We start from the raw sequence: 8018 nt of genomic DNA on the forward strand, positions 1-8018 counted from the left end.
AAAGAATGTATATACTTTCCATCGAATTTTATTTCGGGAAATCCAGATGGAAAAAGTTGAAAAATATGAAGAAAACAATAAACGAGTTTGTCATGTTTTTGTTCTAACAAAATAAGTGAAATTGAGTAAATTACGCTTTATTCAAAACTAACTTAAAATAGTATAATTGACTTAGTTTATGCGTGACAAAGTTTCAACAAATGAAAATCTCAAGTTAAGAGGTTGTTCTTTTCCCTCAATGTGCAATCTTTGTAACAATAATGTGGAGTAATTATGTTTTCTTTGAATGTACTTTTACACTAAAAACTTGGTCATGGTTTGCTAATTCCCTTAATCTAGTTTGGCAATTTACGTGATGACATGTGGAAACTTTGTGATATTGGCCTCCACAATGCAAAATTTTCTTAATTGATGCCTCGGTCAATTTACTTAATACAATTTGATTTTGTTGGATATGCCTTGAAATTTCGGTAACAAGAAGTCAGAAAATCATATTTTTGGAAGGATTCTGCCCGCTCACGCCCAGACGTGAGAGCTAGCGCCCAGGCGTGCAAAGCTGGGCTTAATTCTGTCTGCTCACGCTCAAGCGTGGGTGCTGGCGCCCAGGCGCAGCGCGTGTTGACAACATGTGCTGTTTTTTTTTTTGGGAAAAAATATTTTCTTGGAGGGTACTCTGACTTGGATTTGTTTTATTTTAAAATAGATTTGTTACTAATTTTTAGGCATATATTTTTCTATAAATAGGGATTACTTTATTCATAGAAAAATTGAGATCGAGGGAATAAGAGATTGCCAACAACAAAGGCAAAAATTATTCCTTCACCTCGGGTAATCTAGGTCAATTTAGTCTCTTGGTCACCGGAAGAGATTTGGGATTTGAGTAGAGTTAGGGTTTGCTAATTCTTGTAACCCAATTGGGATTTCTTTGTGTAAAGTTACTTATTGATTCTAGTGGAACGGATGGGCTGCTCTCTCCTTAAAGTAGGTTATTTTGACTGAATTTGGTAAACAAAGATTTGTGTTCTTCTCTTTTATTTGTTTACTTGCTTTTGGATTATTATCATCATAATCTTTATATTCTTTGAATATTGGTTGTTTGATTCAATTGTTCCACACATCAAATTTCGTATTAGTGTGATTTTATTGATGAATTCACAACAGATTTGCTAAAAACCATGTTAGTTTTAATAACAAATTCATTACTTGGAAATCTGCAATCTCTATGATCACAACTAGTAGTACTGCTATGACTGACAACAACACCAGCAAAACCTCTTCTAATTCGATCGGAGATTTCTCGATTCTTAAGCACTTCAAAGTTAATATTCATCATCCTAGAGCTCCGGTGATTAAGGAGGTCATTTGGCACCCCCTATATCCAACTGGATCAAGTATAATTATTAATATTGATGGGCTTCTAAAGGCTATCCAAGTATTCACGCGGTAGTATATTCAGGAATAATGTAGTTGATTTTATGTTATGTTTTGTTGAAACTTTAGGGCTTACTACTTCTTATCAAGCTAATCTTTGTGGTGCCATTATAGCTATAGAAATTACTCATCAAATAAATTGGCATAATCTGTGGTTGAAAACTAACTCTGCATCAGCGGTTTTGGCTGTCAGTAACCGTTCTAGACATGTGATTGGTCTCCTCCATATGACACATTATTAGGTCAAGAACCTTTATTGAGTCAAGCAGAACGCGTGAACTTAATTAATGAGGTGTAAAAAAATTATTCACCTCTAAAAATGTTAAACCCTAAATCTTATTTCAATTATAATATTAACAAATTGAACATATTCATTCGAATTCGACTATGAAATTTCATAATAAAATGTATGAATTTCAATAATACTTATCATTTCATCTAAAAAAACATTGAACTTCTTGTTGGTTCATTGCGTTCAATCTATCTCGCACCCTCTATTTATAAATAATATCCTATTAGTATTACTAATTAGTAAATATTCCACTAAAAAGAAAGTAGTAAAAAACATCAATCATAGTGATCTTGATTCCATAAAGAAGAACCATATATATAAATAAAGAAAACATTGACTAATTGATGTAAAATACTAAAATGTGTGGCTCTCTCTCCTATAATGGAACAAGTTTGACAGAACGGGTCCTATATCAAAATTGGAATTGGCAATGGCTAATCTTTGTATCACTATCAATCAAGATTTGGGTTCTGTATCTCATCAGGAGGGCCACCACAAAAGCCTTTAATTACCTAGTGACAGATGATGCTTTTGGACATTTATGAACCAACTTGCTTACATAATAGTATTATGAACCAAAATGGAAAATGTTGTGTGTATTACACTCTCCAATCAAATAAATGTTAATCATGATTTGCATGACCCGTGCGCGTGATGAAGTGGCTTTCACTATGATTGTGGGGGCCATAAAAAATAAAAGAGAATTTTAGTGAGTGGTATAGCTATTTCAATATTATTGAAGATATTTATTTTTAGGGATCAATCACTTTCTACAAAAAGTGGCATTTTCTTTGTTTGGAAAGCTTGGTAGAGCCATTTTGTTACTTAACTTTAATGTGTGTCTTACTATTTTCAGGCCAAATAAGAAACAACCAATGTGAGACATTGATGGTTTCTATCTTTCTATACCTTACTTATGCATGTATGTATCATATGTGTGTCCTTTGGAGTTTTGAGTAGGCTTTTCTTATAAATTAAGATTGTTGGAACTTGGAAGTTATATTTTTATTTTTTAGTTGGAAGTTATATTGCACAAAGAGCTAATAATTTTACATTAAAAATGTGACTCCAAATTTTGTTATCAATTTGTTCACCAAGTACATTTATATATGTATTTTTTTCCACCACCTGGGTCCGACTCACTGTATCGTATAATCTGATTAACAGGTTAGTTCTGATATCAAGTAATATCAGTCCCTTTTAATCACGTTTGAAGAGAATCACATATGTATCTTCACACAAACAACTTTCTACTATTTAATAGTATATTCGCAATGTAGAAGTTAAACGTCGTTAATTATATTAATTAACAACACACACCCGTGTGCAAACACGAATACCTTAATTTAGGTGAGGTAGGATCATAATTTTAGATCTAACGACTATGTACACAAAAAATGTGTGTAGATAAGTTCATTGGAGAAATTGGATGAGATAGTAATATGTATTATTCACTTGGATTTTCATTAGCATATATTTTTAGTTCTTTGCTTAGTGTTATTTTTTATGATGATTGATCACTATTTGATATCTTTAGACTAATTCTTACTTGAGAAAAGGGCCGTAACATGTCAATGTTGTGGAGATAGATGGGACCAGGATTCCATGCATTCAAATTTTTGGTGCAGTCACTTGATTTACAGCCGTCTGATCAAGATCAGAAGGTCGTGATTTAAAATTGTATTTATTAACTGCATTTATCTAAACCGTCCGATTATGATCGGACGGCTATAAAACGACTGCATTGAAAATTCGACTGCACATGATCCATTTTCGATATAGATGACATGAACGATTGCATGGTAGTGTTGTTTACACGTACATCGTCCTACATAAAAATGATAATATATCTTTTTGGCCAAATGCGAGTCTTTTAAGTTTTTAATTTGGTGCAACGTTACTCTTTCAATTATCCTACGCTTACAAAAACACTGACGTAATCGTTAATTTTGATGTTAACCATGATGAATTTAAGGCTCAATTTAATGTGAACTATGAGGCCCAGAAAATTAAGGTCTAACTAAAAGGGAGAATAATTGAAAGAAAAATAACGGTACAACAAATTAAAAACTTAAATAACTGATTTGTTAGCTAAAACACTTAAATGACATATTTAATTACCTAAAAAAAGACCTTACTATTATAAAGACAAAACTTAAAAAACTCATTGTCACGTCTGTTTTTTTGAATATAGAGTTGGTGTTAGGAAAAGAAGAAATTGAAGACATCAAATTTAGTAGGAACGATAAAAGAAATTTATATGATTGAAACCAAAATTCATTATATTTGAAAATTCTAAACTTATATTTAAGGCCATTTGCCAAGGGGGATTCTAGGGTGGGAGACAGGGGCGGCCTAGGCCCATGTGCGACATGGGCCGTGGCACAAGGTCTCTTAAAATCGAGGGCCTCAAAATTTTTTTTATAGGGTAGTAGTATTAGTAAGTTAGGGGGTGTAAAAATTAATTATGTATGTTAGAAACTGTTGTAAAGGCCCAACCCAACAATGTTTTCCTAACAAAAAAAAAAAAGCAGCAATAGAAGAAGCCAGCTTTTTGTGTTATGTGTTTTTGCCTTCTTTCTGCGTTCGCAAGTTCTTTCACTTTCAGAACCTACGACCTGCCTCCATTAATTCACCACCAGGCCGGCGTCGACCTGCCTCCTGCCACCATCACCAGGCGTCGGTTAACCACTTAACCTCCTTCCTTCTATTCTCAAAGGTAAAAACTAAATTTTACAAGTTAGGGTTTCTAAAATTTGCAATGTAAAATCACAATTTTGCTATTTTAATTGTGTTTCTCAATTCCCAATTCCCATCATTCTTTTTCTCCCAAAGTTAATTTTGCTACTCTAGTAATGATACCAATAGTGTTCCCATATAGTTAGTTAATTACCAATAGCCGTACCGTAGTTATGCAGTATAATTACCAATAGTGTTAATTTTGCTACTGATTTTCTTTTAATTTCCACTAATGCTGAAACTATAGTAGCTTAGCTATAATGTTAATCACAAATCCTACTCCCATTCTATGTAAACATGTGATTCCTTCCAGCCGGAGATTCCTAGTTTCAACATGATAATGTTTTAATGTTTATTGTCCTATTTGGTTTGATAATGTGTTGTTCTATTTGGATTGTTTTAATTGCTAATTACGTTCTTTTTTTTCTTTTTTTATCGGTTCAACTTCAATGTTGTCTATTTGGTTCTACTTCAATGTTGCGGTCCTGCGGAATCGATCCAGAACAGTGAGAATTTTCAGGTTCTATTTTTTTCCCTCAATGCCTCCTAAGTCACTTCCTAAGGGTAGGAAATATGATTGTGGATATGTAAGACTTGATTGATGAATTTGCTTCAAAAAATGCAGCAAGAATGAGTCGATTTAAGTAGCAAGAGAATTTTTTTTTATAAGCAAAGTAACTATAATGTATTTTGTTGTTATTGTTAGACTATGGATCTTTTTTATGTTATTACAAGAATGATTATAATTTTATGTTATTTGCAATTTAAATCGATGATGATTTTTTTATAAAAAAAAGTTACGTTTTTTTTTTTTTATTAAAGGCCCACTTTCATATTTCGCACAGAGCCCCCGAAAACTCAGGGACGCCACTGGTGGGAGACCATGATAGGTCTCTCACCAATGAGTCATGTGTTTTGTGGACCGGATTGAATGTGTACGTGATATTATGGTGTATTGTCAGTATTATATTATTTTTTATTTTTAAAAAAAAGTTTCCAATTTTTTCGGAAAAAAGTTTTCTATCTTTTTTGGGGAAAAAATTTTCGATTTTTTTTTCGAAAAAAAGTTCCCGATTTTCGGGGGGAAATTTTCGATTTTAGATAAAAACAATTCCAGAGGTTTTGTCTGAACAAAAAAGTTTCCGTTCTTTTTTCGGGAAAAAAGTTCCGATATTTTATTCGGAAAAAAGTTTCGGATATTTTCCGGAAAAAAAGTTTTCGATATTTTTCTGGAAAAGTTCTAATATTTCATTAGAAAAAAAAGTTTTAAATATTTTCTGTTTTTTCCAATCTTTTTTGTATCAGCAAAATTTTTTCAGATGAACATTTTGAAACTATTTTCCCCAAAAAATCGGGAACTTTTTTCCGGAAAACATCGGAACTTTTTCCAGAAAAATCGAAATCTTTTTTTCGGAAAAAATCCGAAACTTTTTTCCCGAAAAAAGAACGGAAACTTTTTTTTCCAGAAAAACTCCGGAATTGTTTTTATCTGAAATCGAAACTTTTTCCCTAAAAAATCGGGAACTTTTTTCCGGAAAAAAAAATCGCTAATTTTTTCCCGAAAAAATATCAAAAACTTTTTTTTCAAAAAAAATAATTAATACTGACAGTATATCATAATATCATGTACACATTCAATCCAGTCCACAGATCACATGACTCATCGATTAGAGACCTATCATGGTCTCCCACACTAGAATCCGCCATTTGCCAATCATATGTCTATTCAAATATTATCCAAATCTCTTGAAGATTTTGTGCATGTGTTATCCTCTTTTTCATGTTAATGGCATGCAAGAAGCTTTAACCGTACTCTAATAGATAAGTATGGTGACAAAGAAATATGTCAAAGACTATCTATAGTAGGCAAGTTGACATACTTATCTCATACTCGCTTAGATATTACACATTTATAAGTTGGTTATAGCTTAGTGAGTCAATTTAGTCTCATTGTGACATGATTGCACTAACAATTTTAATATTTTTTTGTCTGTTGAGATAGAAACTGTGGATTAACGATAGTTGTTTTAGTTGAGAATATAACGCAGTACTATTAATGTGTTAACCGGTATTTGAAGCATAAATATTTATTGGGTAATGCTAAACAGTGTCAAGACACTTGTTAATCAAACTCAGAAAAGAAATTAAGGATAAAGTTAATGATATAATTTTTTATATTTTAAAGATATTTAATGCACAAGTTTTAAGATAAAACTTCTTTATTAGTATTAATTCTTAACTTGTACTCCCTCCGTCCCAAATTGAGTGACTTAGTTGATTGTTGCATACTATTCATTCATTTTGGTTTGACCATATTTTTCATCTAATAAATACTCCCTCCGTCCCAAATTATAAGGGAAAATAAAAAAATCACACTTATTAAGAAAAAGTAAAACATGAGAATTTGAAGTATCTTTTTGTGGGTTTTCCTTGAAATAAGTTGCATAGGAAGATGTAAAAACAATTTTTATTGGTTGTTGTTTATTGAGAAAATGAGAGAGAGAAGAAATTAAATGCAATTTGCATTTAATTTTATGAAAATAAGGAAAAAACATTCTTGAAAATGATTTTTTCTCTTATAATTTGGGACAAAAAAAATGGGCTTTTTTCCCTTATAATTTGGGACGGAGGGAGTAAAAATAAACATTAGCATATAAGATGTTATTGGATTCGTCTTGATGAATAATTTTAAAATATCAACATTTTATAATTTTTATTATTATATAATTAAATATATTTATCATCGAAGTTATGCATTAACATGCATGAACCAATCAACTAGGGCACTCATTCTGAGACGGAGGGAGTACCGCCCGACCTTAATGTCTTAGACCTACTATTTTGGGGGTCCCATATGGATTTGAACCATATATAAGGTGTGTTAGAATTATAAATATATGTGTAAGATTAATTTTTTGTCATCTAAATTTAAAAAATTGACAAAATAAATAAATTTGGGGGGGGGGGGGGGGGGGGGGGGGTTGGGGTTGGGGTGTGCCATGGAGTATGAAAATGAATTTCAATTTGATATTTTGGGGTATTACTGAATGGGCTTTATCTTCTTTAGATTGCCCATCACTTTTGATGGTTTCTCAACGCACCCACCATTTTCTCCCACACTCCCCAAAAAATTCGGGAAACGTTTCCCGAATTTTTTATAGTGTAAATTTTACACTAAAAAACTGTTCGGAACGTATTTTCCGAATTTTTTTAGGTGCGCTAGGGAGTGCGGGAGAAAGTGGGTGGGTGCGTTGAGAAATTTTCATCACTTTTGGGGTATTACTTAATGGGCATAACATTGTCCGAAAAATTCTCTTTCTCCATCACTTTTTTTTTATTCACTGAAATCTTTATTTTGCCCATACAAAAAAAAGTACGGAATGTATTTTCTAATTTTATTTCCAAAAATAATATTTGACATTAGAACAAGTTTAAAAAAATATTTTTAGAAATTTTGTTGTATGGACAAAAATGAAATTTTAGAGGATGAAAAAACGCGGGAGAGAACTTTTCAAATCGTCTTATGCAAGCCGGTTCTAAACATATGTGTAAACAA

The sequence above is a fragment of the Trifolium pratense genome, linkage group LG3 (genome assembly GCF_020283565.1).
Source record: "Trifolium pratense cultivar HEN17-A07 linkage group LG3, ARS_RC_1.1, whole genome shotgun sequence".
NCBI classification, from domain to species: Eukaryota; Viridiplantae; Streptophyta; class Magnoliopsida; order Fabales; family Fabaceae; genus Trifolium; species Trifolium pratense.